Source organism: Gallus gallus, chromosome 4, assembly GCF_016699485.2.
Source record: "Gallus gallus isolate bGalGal1 chromosome 4, bGalGal1.mat.broiler.GRCg7b, whole genome shotgun sequence".
Lineage (NCBI taxonomy): Eukaryota > Metazoa > Chordata > Aves > Galliformes > Phasianidae > Gallus > Gallus gallus.
This window is the reverse complement of record NC_052535.1, coordinates 39,264,238-39,290,707: the sequence shown is the minus strand read 5'-3', so window position 1 is coordinate 39,290,707 and position 26,470 is coordinate 39,264,238. Positions and strand designations below refer to the sequence as shown.

General features: G+C 46.2%; 1 protein-coding gene across 3 annotated transcripts in view; it reads left to right on the top strand.

Moving 5' to 3' along the window:
- STOX2 (storkhead box 2) overlaps positions 1–26,470 on the top strand; it is a 129,814-nt gene that overhangs the window by 23,830 nt on the left and 79,514 nt on the right. The window contains exon 1 of one of the 3 annotated variants that reach the window (XM_046940779.1): positions 15,099–18,199. The exons of the other annotated variants lie outside the window; for them this stretch is intronic. The gene's annotated coding sequence lies outside the window, so the exon portion shown is untranslated. Of the gene's footprint in view, positions 1–15,098; positions 18,200–26,470 lie in introns of those variants that run through there. 3 annotated transcript variants of the gene reach the window in all.

Here is a 26,470-nt window from a genome sequence, read left to right as displayed (position 1 = left end):
TATCTCTGAATACATTTATTCTGAATGAAGTGTGGTGTCTCTGAATACATTGTTCTGAATGAAGGCATGCAGGGGAGTTGGAAGTGCTGGTGGATTTCAGACACTTTTTTTCCCCCTCCTCAACACCTTTTCCAGTATTTTCTGAAGGTCAGGAGCTGCAGAATGCTTGCTGTCAAGCTTCCACTTGTTGCGCTGCTTTTGAAATTGGAGCTCATTTTGCCTTCTTCCATCCTTCCTGAATGACTGCAGGCCCTCCAGGTTTGGTGCTTCAGATTGTTGAATGACTGCCGGCTGCTGATGGTGTATGGTGCTGGCTTCTGGGCATGATTCTGAGACTCATCTCACTGTGTGCTCTGCTTCTGAGCTTGGTCTGGAGGCACCTTTGGTCATTCTCTGGTAGGAAGCACATCCCACAGCTCTCGGCAGTGCTTCAGGGGCTCACAGAGCAGCACTGACGCATCCATCCCGGCGCTCTTCAATGGAGAGCATGAGTGAGGTGGTGAGAATTTGCCTTTTAGCATCGGCTAACACTTTGGAGTTGTTTGAACATGTCCTAAGCTCACCGTGCTTTCAGGCCCTGGGATCCTGGGAACTGCAATGGCTACATGCTGGGAATCCCACGGTGTCACAGCAAACAGGCTCTGCTTTTCACATGCAAAAACATTCACAGCTCCTCTGCGGTCAGATGGACACAATGTCTGTACAACCCTGGCCAAGCCCATGTGGCTGCAAGATGTTCCCTTAACTTGTGGAAGGAAAGTCAGATGTCACAATGAGAAGTGTTGGCAACAGGACAAGAGGTAAATGGCCTTAAGTTACACCAGTGGAGGGTCAGGTTGGATATTAGGAATAACAACTTCTCCAAAAGGGCGGTTGGGCATTGGAAAAGGCTGCACAGTGAGATGGTGCAGTCATCGTCCCTGGAGGTGTTCCAGAAAAGGGTAGACACTGCACTGAGTGACACGGTCTGGACCGGTCACAGGCATGTACAGTTGGTTGGACTTGGATGATCTTAGTGATATTTCTAACCTGAAAGATTCTGTGATTTTATAAGTTCTGGGGGAATTTTGTGGCCTCCCTGAGCCTGATTGTGCTGGACCCTCTCCAAGATACAGCCCAGGATAAGTGTTGGGCTGTACAGGGCAATAAAAAGGTGTCACATCAACCTGGGAGCTTCCTTGGCCTTGATTGGCCATCCCATCAGCATGTTGCTTCTGAGCAGGCTCTGCAGGCTGGTCATGCCACAGGGTGGTTCTGGTGATCTTTGTGCACATCCACTATGGTGCTGGCCTCAGGAATTTTTTTTTGGCACCTGCTCACCTACCTGAGTGCAATGCAGCTTGCTCCACTTGGGATGTGAGGCAGGAGGTGGGTTGGAGGGGAGAAACGGGAGGAAAACCAAACAGGGAGCACAATGGGTGAAAGAGTCTCCATGAGACTAGAGTTGGTAGATGACATTTATATTGATTTGTGTGGTTGCGATCACCTTGAACCTTAAACACTGCCATTCCCTGATGGTCATCGTTACCTGTCAGGAAACAGGTGGGAAAAGTGTCCAGGAAAAACAGGACAGATTTTCATGTAGTTTTGGCAACTGGGCCAAACAGTCGTGTTTCCATTTGGCACTGTGTTTCTCAGTGCAAAATGGCAGGAAATGGGATTAAGAGATCACTTTCACACTTGTCTGTGCATTAACTCAAACACCCCAAATATTCCCCAGAGGAGAGTGTCATCAACACAACAAAATTTAATTTCCATATTGCAGAAATCTGACATAACATACTTCAAGCATTGCTCATAGAAAAACCGACCATTGCCAAACCTTTGTTTTTGCCTTCTGCTCCCCCATTTTGGTTTGGACACCCCCCCAAGCATTTCCCCATAACAGATCTTTCCGGTTCCCTTGATCATGGGAGTGATGCAAGGGTAGTGATAATCCTGTCCAACTCCTTCCCGTCCTTTCCCCCAGATTTGTGCCTTCTTAAATGTGCTTTGCGTAACTGCAGGTGGATAATCCCATGTGTTCCTGTGGAGGCAGGAATAAGAGGACTGTCAGGAAACTCTAGGGTTGTGAAGACTGGTGCAACTTCTCAGGCTCCACTTTTAATCAGGACGATTGCAGAGCCCTGACATTTGTGTTTGAAGACTTGTTGATCGAGGCTAGGACAAGCCCAGAGGAGGTATAGAAGAGCAAAGCAGACCCAAGACTGCTCACTGTTGATGTTCTACCAGCAGCAGTACTTGAGTCCATTGCATGGCCACCTAGGAAGGGTCCTGATCCACATGCCTGTGCACCTGTGTGCTGAGCAGGGTGGTGGTGTCATACCACTCACCTCTGTCCCATGCATCCCATAATAAAGCAGTAATAAAACTTCCTTCAGCCTGCACCAGCTCCTGCTTGAAAGCCCTGCGCCCAGCAACCCCTTCTCCACCACAGTTTATCTCTTTCCTCTGCAAATGAGTATGAAGTTCTGCTTTCAACCTTTTTTTTAGTTTGTGGGGAGGTCAAAGCCCTTCTGCAATTGTCAACAGAGACACACCTTTAAATCACTAAAAAATGAACAAATGGTTCTCTCTAAAGCTACATGAAAGCACTTTGCAAATATCCAGCTACCCTTGTTAACTGAAGATACCGCCTTTCTATTTTTTCTTTTATATGTTTGAGCTGCCCTGAAGCAGAGATGGAAACTACTAAAATTGCAGCATGGCAGTAATACTACACAAGTGTGTAACCTAGGATTTCTTTTGTGTCTCCTTGACTGACTAATCTCAAAAAACAGCTGGAATGAAAGGCATCCGGCATTGTGCTTGGAGAAAATAAGTCTTGAGGTATTCTGCCGAATAATTGCAGAAGCAGAGAGCAGGAGCTGGTGGTGGGGCCCCTTGCATTTAACTACCAGTAGCCCCGGGAATGGTGCTGCTCTGGGCTCAGAGAATGCCCTCCTGCAGCAGCCACCTCTGGTGCTCTGGCCAGCCACGTTACTGCAGGGATTTTTCTCTGCAATGTAGAAATTGTTGCTTCTTTTTGTTTTGCCTTTCACTGGAATATGCTTCCAGTGAAAGCGTATTGTAGGTTGTTTGAAATATATGTAAATACTCATGCTAATACCCAACGCAGAGTAGTAAAAGTAGTTTGCACCCATCTAGTCAGTGACATTTTTTTTCCTGTGTGAATTTTGTGATGTACATGGCTTACTATGACAGCCCACGTGTCTGCTGCCCAATGCGTTTGTCTTTGCTTTGTTCCATTGCTTGGTGTTGCTATTTGTGGATGGGGTCTGCTAGGAAAAGGCGCTGGTAGAACTCTACTTTTTGGTAGCACTTAGTACTTTGCAGATCCTATTAGATTAACCACAGAATGGTTTGCGTTGGAATAGACCCTTAAGATCATCTAGCTCCAACCCCCTGCTATAGCCAAGGACACCTCCCTCTAGACCAGGATGCTCAAAGCCCCATCCAGCCTGACCTTGGATGCTTCCAGAGAGGGGGCATCCACAACCTTGCTGGGCAACCTGCTCCAGTGTCTCGCCACCCTCACAGTAAAGAATTTCTTTCTGATGTCTAGTCTAGATCTACTCTCTTCCAGTTTAAAGCCGTTTCCCCTCATCTTGTCACTACACGCCCTTATAAAAAGTCCCTCCCCTGATGTACCTCAGAGACTCAATATACTGTGCCCCTTTATGTTGCATTCATGCAGCCTAGTTTTCTCTATATTTATCACTGAAGCTTTCGTGTTTTTCCTTGGTGGGGCCACTGTGTAGACTTTGGCCCTCCAACCCATCTATGTTTATCATAGATGAGAGTGTCACGAGCAGAAAGAAGAGGCTGAATGGCAGAACACTGTGCTTGCTGAGCTCTTCTCCAGGTGGTCACCACATACAGTGGCCAGGCAGACACGACAGTGGTTCACACACCAGTGATGCTGTGATTTGTGCGGTGTGCGAACGAGCAGCCACTCCTCTCCAAAGAATGTACTCAGGAACGGTGGCCTTATTAATTTATTTTATTTGGCATCATTAGGGGAAAAAAAAAACACCCTGTGTTGTCAGTATTTTCTTTAAATAGTTGATTCTGGAAACAGGAAATTCCTTTAACTCTGGAAACAGGAAGCAGATATGACTATTACATATTTGTTTTAAATCTTTCAATTATCCCCTACTGCCCTTCACCTCTGACTTTCTTTCGGCTGCTCAGCAAATTTCTCTATTTTTGACAAGCCAATGTCCGTGGGTATTGTGCAGGATCCAGGGGTATGGTTAGCTGCTATGTAGTAACTCAGCATATCTTGTCACAAAGCTGGCAGAGCTGATGGTTTTTTTGTATTTGTCACGTTTATTACACGTGTGAATACCAGAAGTTCTGTGCAGTGAGGTATGTGACATGGAAGCATGGTGTGACGAGTCAATAAAATCTAAACAAGAGAGAAAATGAGGATTGTCAGGATGAAACTAAATTAAGGATGCTGTTTTATTTTTTTATTAATTTATTCAAGGCTGGTATTAGGACTCTAGTGATGAGAAAGACATAACTGGAGTACTTCTAGACATTCAGGACTAGAAGGGAGCTCAAGATATCTTCTAATCCTTGCCCCCAAGAAGGATAGATGCTTGTCTCCAGAAATGGATGCTTATCTTCAAAAATCTTGTGATTTCACAACCTGTCAATAAGCCCTGTTCCAGGGTTTCATTCTCCAGGCTGTCAAAAAGATTTTTACCGCTACCCCCAAATGAAAACTTCCTACCCATAGAGGAAGGGTTTTTACTGCTTGTAGGAAAACTGATTACTGTCTTTTCATATAGTTATCTGGTCTTGAGGCCATATTGTCAGGATGTATTTGTCACCTCTTTAAGTCTTCTCTTTATTCAGTCCTCAGAACTTCTACCTATAGATCGTATTTCTAAACATGTTGCTTGCTTCTTGGATTCTACCCCAAACGTGCCCAGTTTAGTCTGCAAGGGTTATTCCCCTTCCCTAAAGCCTCACCACAGTTGAGCAGAGAGAAGCAGCTGCCTCTCAAGGTGTGCCTGTGGTTTCCTGTGTGTGCCTTGGTTGTTCTTGCAAAAGCAGTGTGTCATTGGCCCCAGACTGGTTTGCCATCCTCTGTAGCTTTGGTGTTTTGGAGGTACTGCTACCTCCCCATTTATTCCACTTTTATTTTTGTGGATTGTTTCCCTTCTAAGCAGAGTAATGTGCTATTAACTATCCTGGGAATGTGTTGGCTTCGAACTAATTGCAAGCAGGGTCACAGTGCCAAGTTTTGGTTTGGAGTAACTGTTTTTTCTGCTTCCAAACCTTGACGTAGCTCCAGGGGAATAAAGGAGTTTATGGATGTATGATGAATTAGCACCTTGGTTGCCAGCCTTCTGCAGCCGGGCTTCAGCTTTGGTGGGATGCTGTGATGCCTCTCAAGCTACAAAGTCCTCAAGCTACAACAGGTGTGTGGACCCTGCTGCTCTGTCTGGGAGGCCTGTCTTTTTCAGCAACCCCTCAAATGTGTTATGGTTTTAATTCACTTCTGGTTAGTTCACAATCCATCGTATCCTATCCATGATTTTAGCAGCATGTCAGTTTTAGGCACAATACCCCATTGTGACTCCATCATATAGACTCCACCTGATCCCTGGCGCTGGTCTGGCCCAGGACATGGCTGCTTTTGAGGTTGACTTCATTAGTTCTTATCGAAGGATTCTCTGCAAGGGATCCTGAAACAGTTGCCATACTAGTGAGGAAATAAAACAAACCAGGGATAACACTTTGTTTTAATTCCAGCATAACATGTTAGAGCAGTTCAACTGTGCTTTGGCACGCCAAATGTTCATGGTGTTTCTTCTACATTGGTTAGTCTGAAAAAAGCAGCTATTGATGGCAGCAGAAATAAGAAAGATATTTGTCTCCATACATCTCTGAGATCAATGGTTCTGTGGCTCAAGGGCAGGCTGCATTGAAGCTTGTAAATGGAAGAAATTGGAAAAAAAAAAAAAAAAAGAGGAAGAAATAATTATTTCTTTTTCTCTGTCAGTTTTGACTCTGCCTCCTTGGGTTGCAGAAGGGAGGGTGACTCTGATTTTTATTCAGTGCCGCTGGGCAGAGTACTGACCTGTGCCCACTGTTGTGCAGCAGCTTGTGACCGTGCTGCTCACTGGGTGTGCTGGAGCCGTGTTGCACAGCCAGGTACCTGAACGAGTAAGTGGGACCAGCTTGGGTGCAGCATCGCCCTGTCTCTGCCCAAGGATGTGGCTCCTGGATGTAGCAGAGGAGAACTGCTCCCAGAGAACTTCCCACGGTGCCCTGTGATTTCTTCACTTGTTGAGTTTTGTTCAGGCCTCTCATCTCTGCTTGAGGTGAGTTTTGCTGGTATGCAGAGGGAATGGGCCTCATGCAGCCCATCAGCTCCACATTTCCTCAATGTTTTGTCATTGGATGCAGTCAGGCAGGCTTCGGGTTGCAGCCAAAATTCCTGGAAGAGATGTTACTCCCACTAATGAATGCTCTTCTAATTAATATGACTTCCAGCGATATATGTGAAGGTGCCAATCATTCCTCTAGTTTTCCCCACGTTCAGGACACTGATCGTGGTCTCTTGGACTACAACATGTGTTTGTCTAGTATGATGTCTGTCTTGCTACAAATAATTTACCTGCGTCAAATTACCATCATACTCCTTTTTGGTTGTAAATCAGTGGGCTTCTTGGGCATAAAACACGCTAGCATTTTGGAGCATGACTCATACTGAAGTCAGTAAGTTCTAAAGGCATTTAGCATACTCATGTGCATTTCACAGTGAGTCATAACTTGTGAAAAATGGTAGCTAGGTTCCCTCTGCTGCCTTGACGGAGGGTTGCCATTTTGTTGAACCGCAGATGATCTCTGCTGCTGGCTTTTCATTTCAGCAAATGTGTAGTTAACCCTGTTGCTGGTTTGTTAGACAACCATCTGATCTTCCAGCTGTGGCTTTGCACACATGCATTTTAGCATTTGTGCTTGTTTACGTAGGAGTAGCAAATCATGTTTACCAGTCGAAGTACTGGATTTTCTGATGGCTGGGGCCTGGACCACGTGCCCTGTGAAAGAGGCTGAGGGACAGGAGCTGGAGATGAGGCGGCTCTAGGGGACCTTAGAGCAGTCTGCTTGTGCTATGGGGATGTTAATGAAAAGGTAGAGCCAGGCTCCAAGGGACAGCCGTTGTGAACGGAAAAGAGATTTTCTGAACAAATATTAAAAATGTTATTAATATATTTTTTAAAAAATCTCTGTGAGGATAATTAAAAGCAATGAAAATTTGCCCATAGAGGCTGTGAGAGCTCTGTCCTTGGAGGATTTCAAGGTCCAGGTAGACCAGGTCCGGTGCTGCCTCATGTGAATAAAATATAGAATGGATGCAGAGCTCCAGGTGGGAGCTTCGAGGAGGCCCTCCCTTCGAGGAGGGCCACGAAGATGATCAGAGTGCTGGAGCACCTCTCCTGCAAAGACAGGTTCGATGTGGAGAAAGGGAGGCTCCGGGGAGGCCTCATTGCAGCCTTCCAGTACTTGAAGAGAGTTTATAAGCAGGAGAGGCACCAACTTTTCACGCGAGCTGCAAGGGTGACAAGGCAGAATGGTTTTAAACTGAAAGAGTGAAGATTTAGATTAGATATTAGGAAGAAATCTTTTACTCAGAGGGTGGTGAAGTGCTGGAAACAGACTGTTCAGAGAGCTGTGGGTGCCCCATCCCTGGAGGTGCCCAAGGCCAAGTAGTATGGGCCCCAGGGCAGCCTGAGCTGGTGGGGGGCACCCAGCCCACGGCAGGGGTTGAGGCTGGGGGGGCTTTAAGATCTCCCAATTCAAACCATTCTGTGATGCTGTGCAGTCAGGGTTGGTCCTTCTGGGAGCAGAAGGCTGGGCTGGAGGACTGCAGGGATCCCTGCATGCATTTCCTCACCATCACCCCTATTCCACAAACTCATGGCTGAGCACTGCAAGGCCGTACGTATGACTCAGTTGAGATTTTGCAAGCTCAAGTTTGAAAAAAAAAAAAAAAAGAAAAAAAAAAGAAAAAAAAATCCAAAATGAGGAAAAAAAAATAACTCTTTGGTTCTGGCTGGAGGCAGCTCAACCTGCATGCTGTCACGGGGGGTGCCTCTCCCTGTCCAGAGCAGAGAGCTTGTGACTAAGAGCCGTGTATGGGTGAATTCATACTCAGTGTGCAGCTTGACAAAGGCTTCTGCTGCTGGGGCCGGGCTGGTGCCGCTAGAGGCCCCTCCAGGCGTGGGGATGGCGGCTGAGCCTGCCTTTCTGTGAGCTGTCTGGGATTTTTGGTGCAAAACTTACCCTCTCCTCCTCCCTTTTTTTTAAAAAAAGAATATTAATGCGAAGCAAAATATATCCTTCTGCTTTTAGCAGCACTTGCGGATGGCCGGCCCAAACAGATACAGCACTCTGGTGCTGCCAGGTGAATTGGGCCGTGCCGTGTGTCTGACCCAGCTAGGGATGGAAAGCATCCCGCCCTGGGCTCCTCACCATGCTGCCAGGTGCAAAAGGGTCGGGCACAGTCAGGCCCTTTTTTATTTTTGTCTTTTCACTTTCCATCCCCAAACTTCATTTATTTTAGGAGTGAGACCCCTGCGGGGCACAGGGGCGGGTCTGTTTCCAGATCTGACTGTGTGTCTGTGAATGCTGTGATCTTTCTGCTGATACAGTGTGAGATTACATGAAGGCTCAGTGCAGAATATTACCCCTGCCTTTTAGCTACACATTGTTTTATTCTGCCTCCTCTTGGTACATTCTCCAGGGAATGTGTGTGCCTTTGGGTCAGGAATATTTATCCTCCTTTATTCTCTGTGTTCTTCTTTCTTTATCTGTGACTCTCCTGCTTTGTTTGTTTGTTGCTTTCTCCTTTCCTGCAGCTCACTGGTGCACACCTTTGTGTTCAAAACCTCTGCTGAAGATCAGGCTAACTCTTTTGTGAAAATGATGTATGTATATGATAGCTTTCAAACAAACACACACCATCAACTGATGAAAAGCACCTTTTATGCTGTTCTTCCCTTCCTTTACCTTTATGAAATTGTTTCAAAGTAAACACATATATATATACAAGTTTAGAGACTCACCAAATCGGGTTTTTCAATGAGTATGCAATTCTTTCATAAACATAAGTAATGGCAGCGTGAAGAATGTACTCCTGAGCTGAAACTTGAGCTCCCAACTTCCAGCGTTACAGTAAGACTTTGTATTTGCATTTTTAAGCTTGTAAAACTAGGGAGTTAGAAGTCCTGGCAAGCTGCGCTTTAGCATGGTGCAATAACATGCTGGCTGCAGTGCATGTCTGCACAGCTCACCATCTGCCTGCCTCCAGCCTTTCCCTTTGTTTTCTCTTTGTATTGCTTTATTTTGGTTCTGCAGATGTTTCTCTTCAGTAGAAGGGAGTATAAATGGTAGGATTTCATTCCTGAGCAGCCTATGGAATAGCCTGGTGCCGTTCCTAGAAGACGCTCTCCTCTTTTTAAATGGGTCATTGAAGTTTGGAGCTAAACTCAGCAGCAGGAAGAGAAGAGAAGCAAATTGGGAAATAGTTTCCTGAAAGTAAGCAGAAAGAGGTGTTATCCATACTCAGTCGTCTGTTGAGGCTATTACTACATTGGCATGGGAACATCCTCACAAAAGGAGGAAGCTGGTGAGAGGGAAGCCAGGTGACAGGGATGCTGATGGGGACACTCCAAAGGCATGTCATCCCTACACAGAGGCGTGGTGGTAATTCCCAGAGGAGCTTTCTTCCCCTTTTCCTACCTCTGCCTCCCTCTCCCAGCACAGATCACCAAAGGGAGGGAGAGTCTTTAAGAAGAAACTCTGATTGCTGTTGTGCGAGCGTGAGTGGTGATGCTGTTACCTTGGTGCACAGAGCTGATCTCAGGTTGCTCTCTTGGCAATCTCGAGGTGTTCACCTGATGAATATGTCCTCCAGGGCTGCAGGATTGACCAGCTGGAGGTGCCGCCCTTGTCAAAGAGATGGGAAAAAACACTGCCTGTAGGGAGCTGGGCAAGTGTTCCAAGCGGGGCATCTGTGTTGCTTGCAGGGAATTCAGGAATTGGGAGGGGGTGTGTGTGATTATATTCCTGAGTGGGGAGCAGGTTGTGGCTGAGCTTTAACCAGCGTGCTGTGATGGTGATGCAGTGTCCTACTGCAGCCATGTCCAACCTGTGATGGCTGAGCCCGGCTCTCCCTGCGGCCATGTAAGTTTTATTACTTATATACATGAACTACAGTATATGTATTATGAGGGCTGCTCTGAAAATAATGCCTTCTGTTTTGTGATGTTGGCCCATGAATTCAGAGGTGTATGTTGGTGGTACGGCAATAGAGGTTGAACGTTCCCCCCAGTATTCCATTACATGTTGTTGCCACGTAACAGGTGGCAGCAGAGAGGCACTCCGACGCAATGGTGTCTGACATGGAAGTGTATATGAAGAAAAGGTGCGTCACTGATCTCCAGGCAGAAGGAAATGGCACCCACTGACATTCATCGACACTTGCTGAACATTTCTGGAAGCCAAACAGTGGGTGTGAGCACAGTGAGGTGGTAGGTGGTGCATTTCAGCAGTGGTGACAGTGACAGTGGGTCACCTCCACTGGTGCAGATACTATGAGTGTGGCACGCAAGCTCCTGTTTGTTGCTGGTGAAAATACATAGCTAATAATGGTGTCTGTGATGAAAAATAGTGTTTCATAGTGGAGAAATTGCACTATTAAGTAGTGCTGTGCTCTTTGTATCTGTTGTAGTTTCCATGGAAATAAATAGGAGGCATTACTTTCAGTGCAGCCTATGTATATGCAGCCCTAGACAATTCCTCTTCACTCACGGCAGCCTAGGCAAGCCACAGGGTTGGACACCCATGGTGTAGCAGCTGGGCAGGTCTCAAATCCCTGTAGCAGCCATAGAAGGTATTGCTATAGACTGCTTTGAGTTGGATGTGCATGTTGGTGGGCTTTTGGTTGTTTTCTTAGTTATCTGAAAAAAGTGGTTGAGATCTTAAGGGTAAATATGGCAGAACAATCATTCTCTTTGTGAAAACTGTGGAGATGCTGGCCTTGCTGTACCTGGGTGACAAGGCTAGGGGTGGTGGGAAGAGTTGTACTGAACTTCTGTGGAAGGAAAGCATGGGCGGCTTGGTGGCCATCCCTCCAAGCTTTTGTAACGTGGTAGGTCTGGGATACGAAGGCTGCATCGGGATTTAACTGCCATGTCTATTCTGTAGCTAGAAGGAAACAAGGTATATTAATGTGTAGCATCTGCTTAATCGAATTACGCTTCTTTGCCGTATTTCACTTCTGCAGATGCTTCTATTAGGTGCTGATGGGTATGCCATGGCAGAAGAAAATAACATTTGTGTTGCCTGTTAAATTAATTACACTGATAAAATGAGGCTACTAAGATGAGCCATCTGACTCCCGTGATATTTTTATAAAGAACCAAATTGAGTTCCGCTGTTATGATTAGTGTGTTAAAAGTATTAGGTTTGTTGTCTTAGCTGTACTGTGTCTTCTCATACTCTCTCTTATGCTGATTGCTAATGACAGGTTTTGGCAGGAGCTAGAATAGGCAGTCTTCCCTGTGATGGGAACCAGATGGACGGTTTTGCTCTGGCTGCCCCTCCCATCCAGCAGAAGGAGAGGGAGAAGGGGAACCCTTTAGGGGGAGCATTGGTGGAAAGGTAAGTGAATGGTGGAGGACCAGTTCTTCTTTATCCTCTGCTTCTCTTGCCGTGAGGCTCCTGGTTTTGCAGCTTTCAGTCTCACCCTTGGCATAGACTTCTTGGCTCTCAAGGGATTGAGCTGTACGAAACATTTTCATTACCGGCACAATTGATGGAAAAATCACATTTTATTATGTGAAAAATGCAGTGTTCTTGACTGTCAAAGCTCCGTTCAGCTGGAAAAAAATCTACGTGAGGCACTCTTTTATATTTCATGTATTTTGTGCACTGGTTGGAATGAAAAAATAATGAAAGGCTATATTTTGTCAACTTCTGCATCTGTGTGACTGGCAGCGCTGACTGATTTGTTTTTTAAATGTATTTATTTCTTGTACTAAGCACTATTATTCTCCACCCATTCACGATAAATGCAAATAATATGTGGAATGTTGGGAAAAGATAGATGCAAATTATTCAGTCCCTCCAGGTAGGTCTGCAGAGGAACTGGAAATGTGACTGCAGCATGGAAAAGCTTGGAAAAATACCACCTTTAAATGAACTGCAGCAATGATAACAGGGCGGCCTGTCTGTATTTCAGGTTTCTGTTGACTCATCTATTTTATTTTGTATCTTCTTATTACTTTTTTCCTTTCCTCTTTTGCTGTGAAACTTTAAGCTCCGGGGGCTTGGAATACTTCCCTGGGGTTTCTAGATACCAGAGCAGTAGTGGAACTCCTTGCTGGCTGGCCAGAAATGTCAATTGCAAAGGCAGAGTTGATGTGTGTCCCATCACCTGCATGAGATATCAGTGAGCACAGGGCTGCCCATGCCTGTGCTGCCCATGTAGTCTCTTGTGCTGTTGCTGTAGACCAGAAGCAGGGATTGGTGGTGTAAACCTCACTGCGTGTCACACTGCCCACAAAGGGACATATATCCATGCACCTGGCTCATGCTGGCATCCCCTTCTTCACCACTGTGATTGCCTGAGCTACCTAGATTAAACCTGGCGAAGCTGTGCTCTTCTTTTCTGCACCACACCTCTACCAGTGGGATCAGTGTTTCTATCTCCTCAGCCCAGATAGACTGCTTGGTTTTTGCTGATGATTGGATGCTTTGCTTATGTTGTCTGAGATGCATCTCACTGTCCATAAATCCCTCTGTCTCTCATGGGACTGCAGCAGCTCAGGGTGATGCTCTCCAGAAGTGCTGAGGCTATTGGGCTGGAGAAAGCTAAAAAGTCACAGTTGACAGTGAGAGTGAGTAGGTATATCCAGACAGGTAAACCTTTTAGCATGAATCCGTCTTTCCCTTAGGGGAGAAATATGGCTTCCTTCCCTCCACAGCCATGTACCAACTGAGGTCAAGTTCATAGGATCTTAGAATTGTTTGAGTTGGAAGGGACCCTTAAAGACCATCTGATCCCACTCCCTGCACTGAACAGGGACACCTACAGCTCCATCAGGTGCCCAGAGCCCCTCCAGCCTGACCTTGGCTGTCTCCAGGGATGGGGCTTTCACAGCCTCCCCGGGCAACCATATTCATCTCTATCCCTCTTGTCTCCTAGCCCTGTGTGTACTGTGGGTGCGTGCCTAAAAGCACTTCCACATACCTGAAGTTACACAGTTTGACTTGGCCTCCTTTTCTGATAAACTGATTGCTGTTGAAGAAGAAAATGAGCTGAGAAAGACAAACTATCAGTTACATTGCCCAGGCCAAGGGTGAAAAGGGCAAACCTGTTGTTCCTGGCTGCATTTGCACCTTGAATTCATGACATCATTTTAGTTAAACTAGCATATGGCTACATTTCCCAAAGCTTTCTGCACAGCTGCAGGAATGGCTTCATGGAGATTGTGTAAGGCTTTGGGGGGCATTTCAGGAAAATTATGAGGAACTGTCCTCTTCTGTAATTCACAGAAGAACTGTCCTTTTCTCAAAATGGGAGCTCAGCTCTCTACTTCCTTTACAGAAAAATTGCTGTAGACTTACTAGAAACCATTCATCAGGAGACTGCAGTAGAGATGGTTTATCAGGCTATCTGGGCAGCCAGCTTTTGGACTTTGAGGGCATCTAATCCACTGTGAGCTCTTCAGTGAGGACCATGAGGGAAATCTTAGTCCCAGGACCTTCCTGACCAGAAGGAGAGTACCGTGCTCTGCTTTTATAGTGAATTGGCCTTTAAATCTCTGTGACTGTTCTGGACTTGTGAGAACTTGCTGGTCTGGATGGTAAATGGTCAACAGTGCATTTGTTTGAACTACTGAAATGCTCGATGATGCAAGAAGGAGGACAGAAATGAGTGAGAATGTCCAACAGAAGAGGATCTTTTTTGCAAGTTTTATAACCTGGCACACTATTTGTGCAAGACCATAATGTTGGGTTTTTGCTTCTTTGCTTGTTTGCATGTGGAGGACTTGGCATAGAGGTCAGGGAGATGAATGGTGTCTTGAAGAAGTACAGAAGAATCAGTAAGAAGAGGAAAATAATTGTGGAAGAGGGAGTGAACTGAAAATGAAGAAGTGCAAAGTGGAGGGAAAGAAAGGTGATTGTGGTAGAAGAGGATCATCTTAGGGATGAGCAAGCAGCTGTTCGCAGTGTAGATGGGAAGAGTAAATACTTCCAAACCAAGGTGGGGATGCTTGCCCCATAATATTTTGGTGCTTCCTAGTGCTGGCCCCAAACCTTCAGTCCTGTGCTGCTGGCATGGGGCTCTGTCTGAGCCCCTTGGCCTGACCAGACCCATAGAGCATGGAGCCTACAAAGGTCTAAGTAGCACTGGTGGTTGCCAAAATCTGGAGTGCATACGCATTTGCAGCAAATGCCCCTTGCTGTGTGGTGTGGGGATGAGTTCACTGGTTCCTTTTGCCACAGTGACTTCTGTTGTTAGAAGTCATTCTCATGGCTTTCCTTCTGCAGCAGGGTTGGGGAATGGCGATGCCATAGTGCTTTGCTTGGTGCCCAGGATCCCTGGTGTAAGAGTTCAGAGAGTTACACACCTTCCAGTACGTGGGCTGCTGATGGGAAGCCAAGCCTGGCTGGCCACAGCACAGTGCTGGACTCTGTGCACGTTTCTATTTTCCAATCTGCTGCTGAAAGCACAGCGTTGCTTGCTCAGGCAAGTCCTTCACCGCATCGGGAGTGTGTGGGAAAATAACCGAGTCAGTACGACTGGAGGAAAATACACGATTGTCTGGTTGGCCATTTGGAGCCTGTACTTATTTATTTATTTTTTCCTAAGCAACACCCTGAAAAAAAATGTGGTGTGAACGGGTATGAAATACGGAGAGAGTTTGTTTCTGTTAACGTACAGCCGGCTACTCTCAGATACTTCGGTATGGCTTTAGAGAATGCCGGGGCTCAGCATATGTCACTGGTAGGGTATTGGATCTTCTCTGCTCAAATCAGCTTTGTGTGTAAGTCCGTGGTGCTGAGGAGAGGAGACGCTGTGTGATCACCTGGGGTGTGCCAGCTGTGCCGCTGGTCGTCGGCAGCACGCTTCTCTTCTCCAGTCTATGCTTGTACTGGAGGGAAGGACCCAGGCATCAGGTAAGTACGAGAGGACAAACCACATCCTGGGTTAAAGGGGGGAGTAGGGGGCTGCGAGTGGTCAGGTATAGAATGGGGCTCGGAAAGAAGAGAAATGTGTCCAAACGAAGGCAATTCTGAGCTCCTGCCTATTGAAAATGCTGAGTTATTTCACTTCTGCAAGATGTAATCTGTACCTCGCAGCTCCTGTTTGCTGTTACTGTTTAAGAGTTGCCAATGAGACGGAGCCGGATAATGGGCTTCTGCTGCAGCAGAAACGCCAGCGTAAATAATTAACTTGCTAATTAGTAGACACTGCTCTAATGAAAGAGAATTTTTACAACAGATGATTTGTATCGCATCAAACCCTGCGTTCTAGAAGTGGCCATTCATATTGGGCTTTTTTCCCCTGCTGGGTGTTAGCGCAGTGGTGAGGATTAATCACTCTGCTATGTGGCAGAGCTGCTCTCTACCAGGAGATCCCAGGAGCGGAGGCTTTGGCTTGAGGAAAATCCCATCCAAGTTCTGCAAAGTGTATTTTGGAAATAAAGGCTGGAGTTTAATTAAAAAAAACAACAACAACAAACGATGCACTTTTATTTTCTTATTTCTTTTTTTTTCCCCACTAAATGGGGTCATGCAGCCTGATTGCCTCGCCCATCTGTTGCCATTCATAAGTGTGTTATTTTTTTAAAGGGCAATGGTATTATGTGGCTACCTACTTCTGTCTGCCTCTTGGCTTGTCAAGCGCTGTCGTTATAATATCGACCATTGTTCTTAAAACAGAATTTTGGTTAAAACAGTATATACCTGCCATCTGGCTGAAAAAATGTAAGCTTCCTACACAGCTAAGGAGTTGTGCTGCGATATTAGGAATAGCTCGTGTTCTCTTGAAAATAGCAGCTGATGGCAGGTTGCAGAAATCAGCTAGTTATCAGTTGTCATTAAGCTATTTGATATCTGACACGTATGGAAAACATGCTATTTATAAGTATGCCATTATGTCGTAAAACTATTCCTCTCTTATTCTTTTGCCCTTCGCTTGTTTCAGTGTGTCTGTCGCTCTGGGCTGGAAAGCAAAGTCCTCCTCAGTATCATAGAACCACAGAATCATTTGAGCTGGGAGGGACCCCTAAGGGCCATGTGGTCCAACTCCCTGCAGTGAACAGGTTGTTCACGGCTCCATCAGCTGCTCAGAGCCCCTCCAGCCTGACTTTGAGTGTCACCAGAGAGGGGGCATCCATCACCTCGCTGGGCAACCTGTGCCCTTTCCCCTTGTCCTGTCACAGCAGACCTTGCTGAAGAGTCTGCCCCCTTCTTTCTAACAGCCCTTTTAGATCCTGGTATGGAATAGATGCGCTGCAGGCTGAAGGTGTGCTGGGCTGTGTGCAGCACTCCTGCCATTGCTGAGAGGAGAGACCTCTTTGGTGTGTTTGTGGTAGAACTGTAAGTATCTGATAGTAAACCTCGGTCACAAAGAGCCCGTGAGAGAGAAAGATGTGGAACCAACTGGTAGGAGATTGCACAGTTAGAAATTGCAATGCAAAGGATGCATTTTTCTCGAGTTGTTCTGCTAGTGGAAAAGAGCTCAAGTCTTAGAAGCAACCAATGCTACAGAAAAATAGCCAGGAACTCTGCAGGCATAATTATTTGCTTGACCTGCACAACTCACTGAGGACTGTCAGTGCTATAGGCCAGTCATTAACATGAGAGCTTAATAATAACCACCAAGCAACGATTTTGCCTCTGTGTACAGGGCAGGACAGAGCATGCTGCTGGGGGAGGCGGCGTGGTGTAGTGATGGCCTGGTCCCTTGTAGTGTATTTTGAGGGAAACTATTTGCAGAGAAGGCAAAGAGGAAGAGCGTTAAGTATCACTTCTACAAGCGGAGACGTGAATAATGAGAGAGCCAAGGGAGGATGGGCTGCAGTAAAGACTTCTGTACTAAACAATGGTATGAGGAGCTATCATTTTCATGTGGGCTGGGTGTTAGGCCACGTTAAATATGCTTCAGTGACACTGAAATCTTGTGAGCACATCCTGCGTGACTTGGTTATAAATGCTGCAAATATAGCTGGTTACTCTTGACTCTGTTAAGCCAGAAGTGTTGCGAGAACCATGAGGAGTTGTTATCCCTAGCAGTGACCTCCAGGATCTCCTTTCCTATTTGAGGGCTTTGTTCCATCTTGGCTGGTAAATGAAGCTCTTTGCTAGGTTTTTCAGCTCAGTCTCAGTCAGGTCTGAATCTGTGGGCTCAAACCCAAACCCTCCTGGATTTTCAAATGAGGTCTGCCCTGAGATTGCGGTCGGAAAAGGTGTTTGTCATTTGGCTTTTAAAAGTTGTCTCTCTCACAGCAATCCATCCATGGTGAAGATGCAGTCAGCTTTATAATTACAGGATTTAAGGTGTTGGAACCATCACAGTTATGTTCTAACAGAAAATTGGGTCACAATACTGAAGGTCAGAGGTTGCGATTCCTCACCAGAAGAATATTTGGAAGCTTTATTACAAACACTAACTGTGTCTGCTTTCCTTTGGGCTCTTGGAGACCTTTGGTGGCTATCAAAGCAGCTGCAACAAGCTCAGCATTTCGGTAGTTTCACAGCTGCTTCTGCCATAGGCAACCCGAGGGCTGGTGCAGAGGGAAGTGTGCAGGAGAGGGCAGTGCCCAAGGCGAGGGCAGCTCTCTGTGGTGGCACACGGGGACGGAGAGCCCTGTAGAAGGAGGAGTGCATCTGACTGATTGCTTGGGGCAGTTTGGCAGCAAAACTTTCTCTTTGCACTCGCCTCCCCAGTGGCTGACAGTTATTTGCAATTCCTGGCTGCTTATTCCCTAGTGTAGCTGCTAACCACCTGTCTGCCCGGTGCATTCCTCCTCCCACCCCGCCATCAACACACCCCGTTCTCTCGCTTGCTTGGCGGCCGACAGCAGTGAATTTTCTGCTCAGGTCTGTCCATCAGCTCCAACCATCCCAGGCCATTACAGCTCCCCGGCTCTGGCAAAAGGTTAGTGAAAGCCTGCTTACATTCTTCCGTGCCTTCTGTTTGTAATTTCTTCATGTGCTCTTGTTTAATCCAAGTTTTGGGAGAGGGGAGGGATGGGGGGGGGGACATGGCAGGAAGAAAATGTGCTCATGGATCAAAAAAAAAAGCTGTGTGGACAATCAGAATCGTTGGAATTGGAAGGGACCTTAAAGGCCATCTGGGCCAACTCCCTGCAGTGAAGAGGAACACCTATAGCTCCATCAGGTGCTCAGAGCCCCTTCAGTCTGACCTTGGCTGTCTCCAGGGATGGGGCTTCCAATGCCTCTCTGGGCAACCTGTGCCAGGACTTCACCACCCTTAGTGTAAAAGATGTCTTCCCTATGTCCAGTCTAAATCTCCCCTGTTTTAGTGTGAAACCATTTCCCCTTGTCCTATTGTAGCATACCCTGCTGAAGAGTCTGTCCCCTTCCTTCTTACAGCCCCCCTTAGATACTGAAAGGCCACTCTTAGGTCTCCCCAGAGCCTTCTCTTCTCCGGGTTGCACAGCCCCAGCTCTCAGCCTGTCCTCACAGGGAGGTGTTCCATCCCTTGGGTCATTTTTGTGGCCCTCCTCTGGTCATATGGAAGGACAGAACACAGCATGGCATCTTGCTTCTCACATTTAAGGAAAAAAAAGTTAAAACACTGATTATAGTTGAAGTAAACATTTGAAAGTGTCGCAGAGCTTGGAAGGACACCCAGGAGGGGTGTGTGGTCATTGAGTGTCTGTGGGAAGCACTCTAGCTGATGGGGATGTTTCTCAAAGGAGTTTGATGGCTTTGCAAGCATGTCACAAAGTTTCTCTGCATAGGAGGCAGATGCCAGTAATGCTGGATGATGTGGTGGTGTGTTATTTGTAGCATCTGAAGGAGGAGATTAGGAAATGACGGCAGGATACTGCAGCAGAAAGGTAGTGTTTTTTCAGGTGGGTTTCATGTCCAGGTGAATTATTTTGTCAGGTGTAAATGTGAGAACTTACCCTCAGCAGTCCTGAGCTGCTGAACTTTCCCCAGTAGAAGTTTGCCTTTAAATGAGCATTCTGGAACACCACCCCAGCACTGCTCTCAGGTTAATTGTTCCAGGTTGAATTTTCTTTTGGAGACTTAAGTCATTTCTCACGTTCTCAAATTATGACCTCTTTGCGTCAGCGGGGCATCTGGTAACACCTATATTTAGGCCACCAAATGCACCGTGTTATGAAAGGGTTTTTTTTTTCCTCCCTTTTTAGGGGAAGCAGGGGGTGTGGGAGAGGAGCTCTAAAACTGGTTTTGTTTGTAGCAGGCTTATTTCTGCCTGAGGAGGTGCCTTTGGCTTAGGGGAAAATCTTTTCTTCGACTCATGAAGTTCTGCTCTTACCGAGAAAGCTAGAAAGTGAAAATTTTCTTACTGTGGCCTCTGTTCCTCGAGAAAATGTGAGGCGTGCCAGAATATATGTGCTCTGTCTCACCACGCAGCCTTCAAAGCAGCAACCAGAACGGCTCTGATTGCCTAGGAAGTTACAAGGCTGAGACTAGCTTCCCAGCGCCATACCCCGAGTGCCTTGCTGAAGGGCTGCAGGTGGTAAATGGGTCTCTCATCTTCCAGCTGGGAGCTGGGGAGGTGCACCTCCAGGCCCTGCATTTGGTGCTGCCATTGCAGTGATTTCTTGTTCCTGCTTCCTCCCAGAGTAACCACGGCCTTTCCCTATCATCTGATGTTGCTCGAGTGCGGAAGATGCATGCTGAAGCTCAGGATCAGGTCCAACAGGCAGTGTCCAGTGTGACCTGTCTAATGTGGGATTTTTTTGAATAGTTTATTTTTGGTGAGCATAATGTAGTAGGTGCCGGTGCCAGTGAGCGTTCTGCATATATATTACTGAGTATATTGCGCAGAAAATTAGTGCTTTGGCCTGAGATAAAACAGAAGAAAGGAAGACTTCAGAAGTTTTATGTAAGCCTGTGTACTTGGCACAAAGCACTCTCGGTGGCAGGAGCAGTAGAGGCAACACAAGATTTGCCTTCAGTAATGAGGCCTACCAGGGCAGTACTTTCTGGAATAATGGCTTTCATGATGCAAAAAGGCAGATATCCAGGGTTGTACATGTATAATGCGTGCGTGTGAGTGTAATAAGCAGCCTGTTTTCCTTAAGATAACTTCGGAATCTGTGTGCTAAAACCTGAAGTTAAAAGCTCTGAAGGAAAGTGCTTGGAGGAAAAAAAAAAAAAAAGGGCAAATTTGTTGTTTCTGGTACAAACTTAACTTTTGACACTCTTTTACCTTTGGATTATGACAGACTGAGACTCTGTTGAGGTATGTGTATGAGGTTCACCATCTCTGTAGTAGAACATATATGATGGTTTTCTGTTCTGTAATCAGAGAAGTCCTTTGAGGGAAGGAAGTCATGCTGCTAACATTTTGCAGCTGAGAAACAGAATATGCGATCATATACTGTGGTTTTCCACAGGACTCCTGCCTCATACTAGCTATGCAGTAGGTATATGAGGGAAATACAGCAAGGGCCACTTGAATTTAGGCTGCTGTGCTGCAGAATGTGTCTTATGTCAGTGGACTGGTCTGACCTGTGACATTATTACATTCCAGTGTGTTTTCATACATCTTCTCACCAACAGGGTAACTTTGTAAGAAGATAAAGGGGAATCAAAATGCTTTACCTGAAACTATGCAAGGATCCTTGTTAGGCACTTTCAAGGGAAGACTCGTTTCATGACTGCGGTTATTATGTGCAAATGAAGAACACTGACTTTGAAGTATTCACTTTGCCCTGCTGGAGAGCGTGGCTCTGCCATGTGGCTTCCAGTGGACCAGGAAGGAAATGAGCTTCATCTCTGTCATCCTGTGCTGCTTGCTTTGAAAGAGAAGTATTTCTGTTCCAGATAGCATAGAAAATTACTGTAGAGCTTTAAAAGGCTAATGCCCTTTGGACTACTTCATCGTGAAAATATTTTTTTTCATTGACTACAGGAAAAATGCAGATGTTGGCATGTCCATATGCCATGCATTACCTTGGCTGCTGAAGTAGCAAGCAGCAGCCCATGCAACGCTGTAGTTGAGGACTCATTTGGTTGCCCTTGGGTCAGGGCCTTGCCTGGATGAAAGGCTCAGGTTGAATTAGGTGAGGTGCTGAAACGGTGTCATGACAAACATAAGGTTGTTTGACTTGATTCACATCTCAGGGAAAGGCCCCAGAGCTAATGGCACAGAGATGATGTTCAGCTATTGCCTGGTGGCTCAACTATGAATTGACTGTGGAGGGGAAAAGCAGGAATGCAGGTATATGTCCTGCCGGGTTGGCTTTGTCATGCTGACTGGGCCCACCTAAAGCCCTACAATGCATTTAAATGCGTGTTAGCTCCTGAATTCAGCCATAGCTGTGGAGCCTCCATTGTAACATCTCCATCATAGCATGCTCCTCCATTGTAGCATCTGCCATTTTGTTCAGATCGTACTGGCACCCTTGGGCTTCAACAAAAACATTGCATGCTTTTGACTGTGGCCCTTTGCCAGCCAGGCTTATGGGGCAGAAATGGGAAGACTGATCCCTGCCTTCACTCTAGGGGAGCAAGCATTCTGCAGAGTCTTTGCCTCCTATCCCTTTCCATTTATTAGAAAGGAAAGGTGAAAGACAAACATAAAACCTGGACAGTTCTGTGGATTGACAGGCCAGAACCAAGCATGGACATGACTTTAGCAAGCTGCAGTCTGGGTAAGACAGTAAAAAGGGTGTATGCATGAATTCCTCCCTCTGAATATAGCTTCTAGTCCTAAGTATCTCCTTTTCATTCCAGGTTAGAGCAGGAGTTTTCAGTTTGGGAAAACTTTGTCTATTTATTTTAGAAAGAACTTTTTTGCTGTGACATCTTCATGTCTGAGTATTTTTCAGGATCAAGTTGAACAACTTACTTATGTTTTTCTCTCTGCATATGGGTGCAGTGTGTTTGCACCATGCTACATGTATGCATGCAAATATTATTTTTACAATGTAACTTGGAATCACAGAATCATTTGAGTTGGACGGGAACCCTGGAGGCCATCTGGTCTAACTCCCCTGCAGTGAGCAGGGACACCTACAACTCCATCAGGTGCTCAGAGCCCCTCCAGCCTGACCTTAGGGGACACCCACCACTTCTCTGGGCAAGCTGTGCCAGTTCCTCAACGCCCTCATTGTAAAACACTTCTTACTTATGTCCAATCTAAATCTCCCCTCTTAGTGAAAAACCATTTCCCCTTGTCCTATTATCGCGCACCCTGCTAAAGAGTCTGTCCTATTCCTTCTTATAGCCCCCATTTTGATACTGAAAGACCACTCTCAGGTCTCCCTGGAGCCTTCTCCGGGCTGCACAGCCCCAGCTGTCTCAGCCTGTCAAACTTCCTGGAGCAGATTTCCATTTTGACCACCTCTGTTAAATTTGATTTTGAGTAGAATGCTAATAAAATGTGCAAGTCTTCCTTCTTGACAAATATTTGTAGTTCTCGCAGTGGATCAGAAATTCATAGTCTGCTGCAAGATAATTTATGTTAATCTTCTTAAAGGCAGCAGATAAGATTTCAGAATCAGATTAAATGTTTGTATTCCACGTGAGGAGACCTGCCTGGCTCCGTCTGACAATCGATAAATCCTCTTTAGGCTCTCAGTTCTTTGGTCTGCAGCTACCCCTTTCACATTGCACGTGAAGGACCTTTCATAGGCTCTTAACTCACGTTTATTTGGAAGTTGGAAACTACATCAAACACTTGACCTTCTCTTATGGCTGCTTCTCTCTCGTTTCTCTTTGTTTTGTTTCCTCTAGCTCAGAGCACAGAGATGGGTGCCTGCGGCGCACTTGGGTTCATCGCTTCCAGAATCTATTTCTTACTGTCCAGGCATTTAGGACAGGGGCAACCATGTCGCACTGTGCTGTTCAGCCCTAGTGACTGTCTCGTGATTAGATCTCACGATGGCAGGGCTGGACAGCGTCCCTGCTCCCTCTCAGCATGAATTTCCCAGTGCTCAGAGGTGGGAGGTGAGGTGGCAGCCAGGCTGCAGACCCAGCACGGGATGGCGAACGTGCAGATGCCTGCTGCGAGCCCGTACTGAGGATGTTTGCATCATTTGTTAGTAATTTTGGAAAACAGCAGTAGTTAACAGAATAAATATTTGTCATGCATGCAGCTCATCTTGTTCAATATCCAGTGATGTCATCGTTTAGCCGTCCGCAGCCTATTGCTTGTGAATGCAGCAGGGGGCACTGCGTGGTGCTTAGGTTAGACTACAGCAAAATGCTGTCTGCTTCGCTCAGAGAGCTGCTTTAAAAATACTGCTTGTGTGTCTCTGTCACCAGTGAGTATAATTCGTGCGTGCATTTTGCTAGATTCTACCCACTGTGTCTTCATAACACCTGGAGAGGCGACCCATCCACGGGCAGTCTGTCAGCAGTTTGCATTTTGAAATACATATGTATATAATATAACAATTTTTCTTTAGTCTACGGTCATCTTTGTCACCATGACCCCTCGTAAGCATCCAACACAGTAACAAGGAAGCGCAGACAGAACCCTGGCCCTGCAAAGGTGTTGGACCCGATCCTGCTGTGGTGGTGTAGGTGATCTCCTAGAAAAAGAGGGTCAGAATTTAAGAATCTGCCAGCATAGAGCTTGGAGACTTAAGTGTTTTGATGGTTTCTACAGGCAGGCTGTTTTGCACAGCACCATTCAACCACCTTTCAACAGAAAAATAATCTGAAAATAACTTTTTGGGAAGCTGTCTGATATAAAAAGCATGTGGGATGGTTCATTACAAGTTTCATCACCCTGCACTAGAAAGTAGTTTATATCACTATCATCTTTTTAGTACATTCAACTTGCCTGTTTCAGAAATAAAGTAAAGGAAGAGATCGTGGTGTTTAAATGCAGTGCATCAGGGATGAAAACTTTTTTTGGGAGATGGGGTGTGCTGTTTATTCTCTGAAAAACAAGTGTATGGTGATCAGACTCTGTCATGTGTGTTTGCGGATGCAATCTGGGGTGTATGTGCTGGTATTCAATAATGGCATTGCTGGATTATTTCTATGGTAGGAGCAATGCCCTCAGTGTATACCGAAGTTTCAAGTGCCCAATAGCTGCTATCTTATCCAGTCAGGCAAGGTCACTAATGAGTATAAATGTGTGGTAGTACATGGAGGCTACTGAGCAGAGCTCAAGTCCCTTGAGCTGGAAATGGTGGGGAGCAATAAGATGTTAGAGGGAGATACCACTGTCTCCATATTCTTCCTTGTCTGTACACTGCCACTTTAGGAGACTGAATATTAGGCTGGAAGTGTATTGGGGTTGGCCTTGTATTTTAATAGCCTTATAATTCAAATAGAGGGAAAAAAAAAAAGAACCTATGGAAGTGTTTCTTGTGCAGATGAATCATACATGTAAAGCAGTCTCCTGTGCCTGACAAACGGCGTTCACTGCTTGGCTATCAGAACGTAAATCACAGTTAAAACCCACACCCTTGGAAGGTTTCTGCTTCGTTTATTCAGATGGCTTTCAATCCTCATTTAGAAATGTGTTTCGTTACATGTTTTCAAATGCTTCTGCGTATTTTTTGTTGTTGTTGAATATCTTACTAGAATGATATTAACTGGATAATTGCGATATTAACATTTCCTCACCCCCACCTCCCGTATTCCGTCAGCTCCACAAATAGCTCTCTAATTTGCTGGGTGCTGGAACAGCAAGCTGAATTAGTTGCTTTATTTAATGTCTTTGTGTTGTCTTGAGAGTCAGTGTATTTGCACAGGTCACAAATGCCATCTGCTATTCAGATGACCAAAAAAAGCCAGACTTGGGGATGGAGTTGATTGCAGGAGACCCAAGGCTGTCTTCCTTTCAGCCTGAGTTTCTGAGCGATGCGAGATGTTCCCCACCCTACACCACTTCAGGAGCCCGTCTGCTGTGGCTAAGGACAGGCCATGACTGCATGCCAAGGGAAGTGCCCTCCCCACCTTGCTGGGCAGGCACACACTGCGGCGCTGCAGTGCTGCAGGTGCCTGTCTCCTGGCAGCGGGGCCCACTGCATGATTGCCAGCCCAAGGAAATGGCTTTTCCCCAGCAGGGCCTTGCTGCAGCCTGCCTGAGCTTGGCCACCTGGCTTTAGTCTAGCGTGCTTTGATCATCCCCAGCAAGCCAGTCCTGTCCACATGCAAATGCTTACTGGGTGTCCGAGTACTTGGGTAATTTGGAAACAATAACTGTTTACTGGTAAAATGTGGGTGTGAAGAATGGGAAAAAAAAGATGGTCGAACCACAGAATGGTTTGGATTGGAGGGGACCTCAAAGCCCCTCCAGCCTTGGGCTGGGTGCACCCCGCCAGCTCAGGCTACCTGGGGCCCTTCTAACCTTGGGCACCTTCAGAGATGGGGAACCCACAGCTCGGGGCAGCAGTGCCAGCACCTCACCATCCTCACAGTGGAATTTTTCCTCCTAATATTTAACCTAAACCTCATCTCTTTTAGTTTAAAGCCATTCCCCCTTGACCTGTCACCATCAGACCATGTAAAAAGTTGCACCCCCTCCTGCTTCTAAGCTCCTTTCAAGGACTGGAAGGCCACAGTGAGGTCTCTTCGGAGCCTTCCCTATCTCTAGTGATATCACATATTTAGAAGGTTGTTGGTTTTTTTTTTTCCCCACATCTAGATTGAAGTTTTCACCACATTTGCATTAATTTATGAAATTTCACATTTTTATATTCCGAGTAGAATGAATAAAGATGCCACAGAAGAAAAGTGGCTTCCTCTCAGACCTCACGTTCCTGTACAGGTGTCAGCATTGTATTTGTGCCTCTTAACTAGCAGAAGCTCGTATTCATTTACAAAACTAAGAGCGGTGTTGTGGGAGATGAAAAGTACGTTTGGACTTTTTTTTTTCTTCACACCGTATAGGAATGGAAAATGTAGGACTGCGTTAGTGTACTTTCTACTGTCACAGACTATTACATGCCGGGGGGGAAAAAGAGTCAGATCCACGTCTGAGCAGATGGCGTTCATGAGTCTCCCTGCGTAACACCTCCCACATAGTGAGGTGGGCGGTGAGCTGGGGCCCGGCGCTCGGTGCTGGAGGTAGGATGGGTGCTGTGCAGGACACAGGGCTGCCTGCATCAGGCCTCCATGGGCAGTTGCGGGTGCCTGCGGCCCAGCTTCCCACCTGCCCTGCTGCCAGCTTCGTGCCCCAGCCGCTGCCTGCCCAGGCTTGGCAGGTGATAGATACCTATTTATCACTTTACAGTAGTAG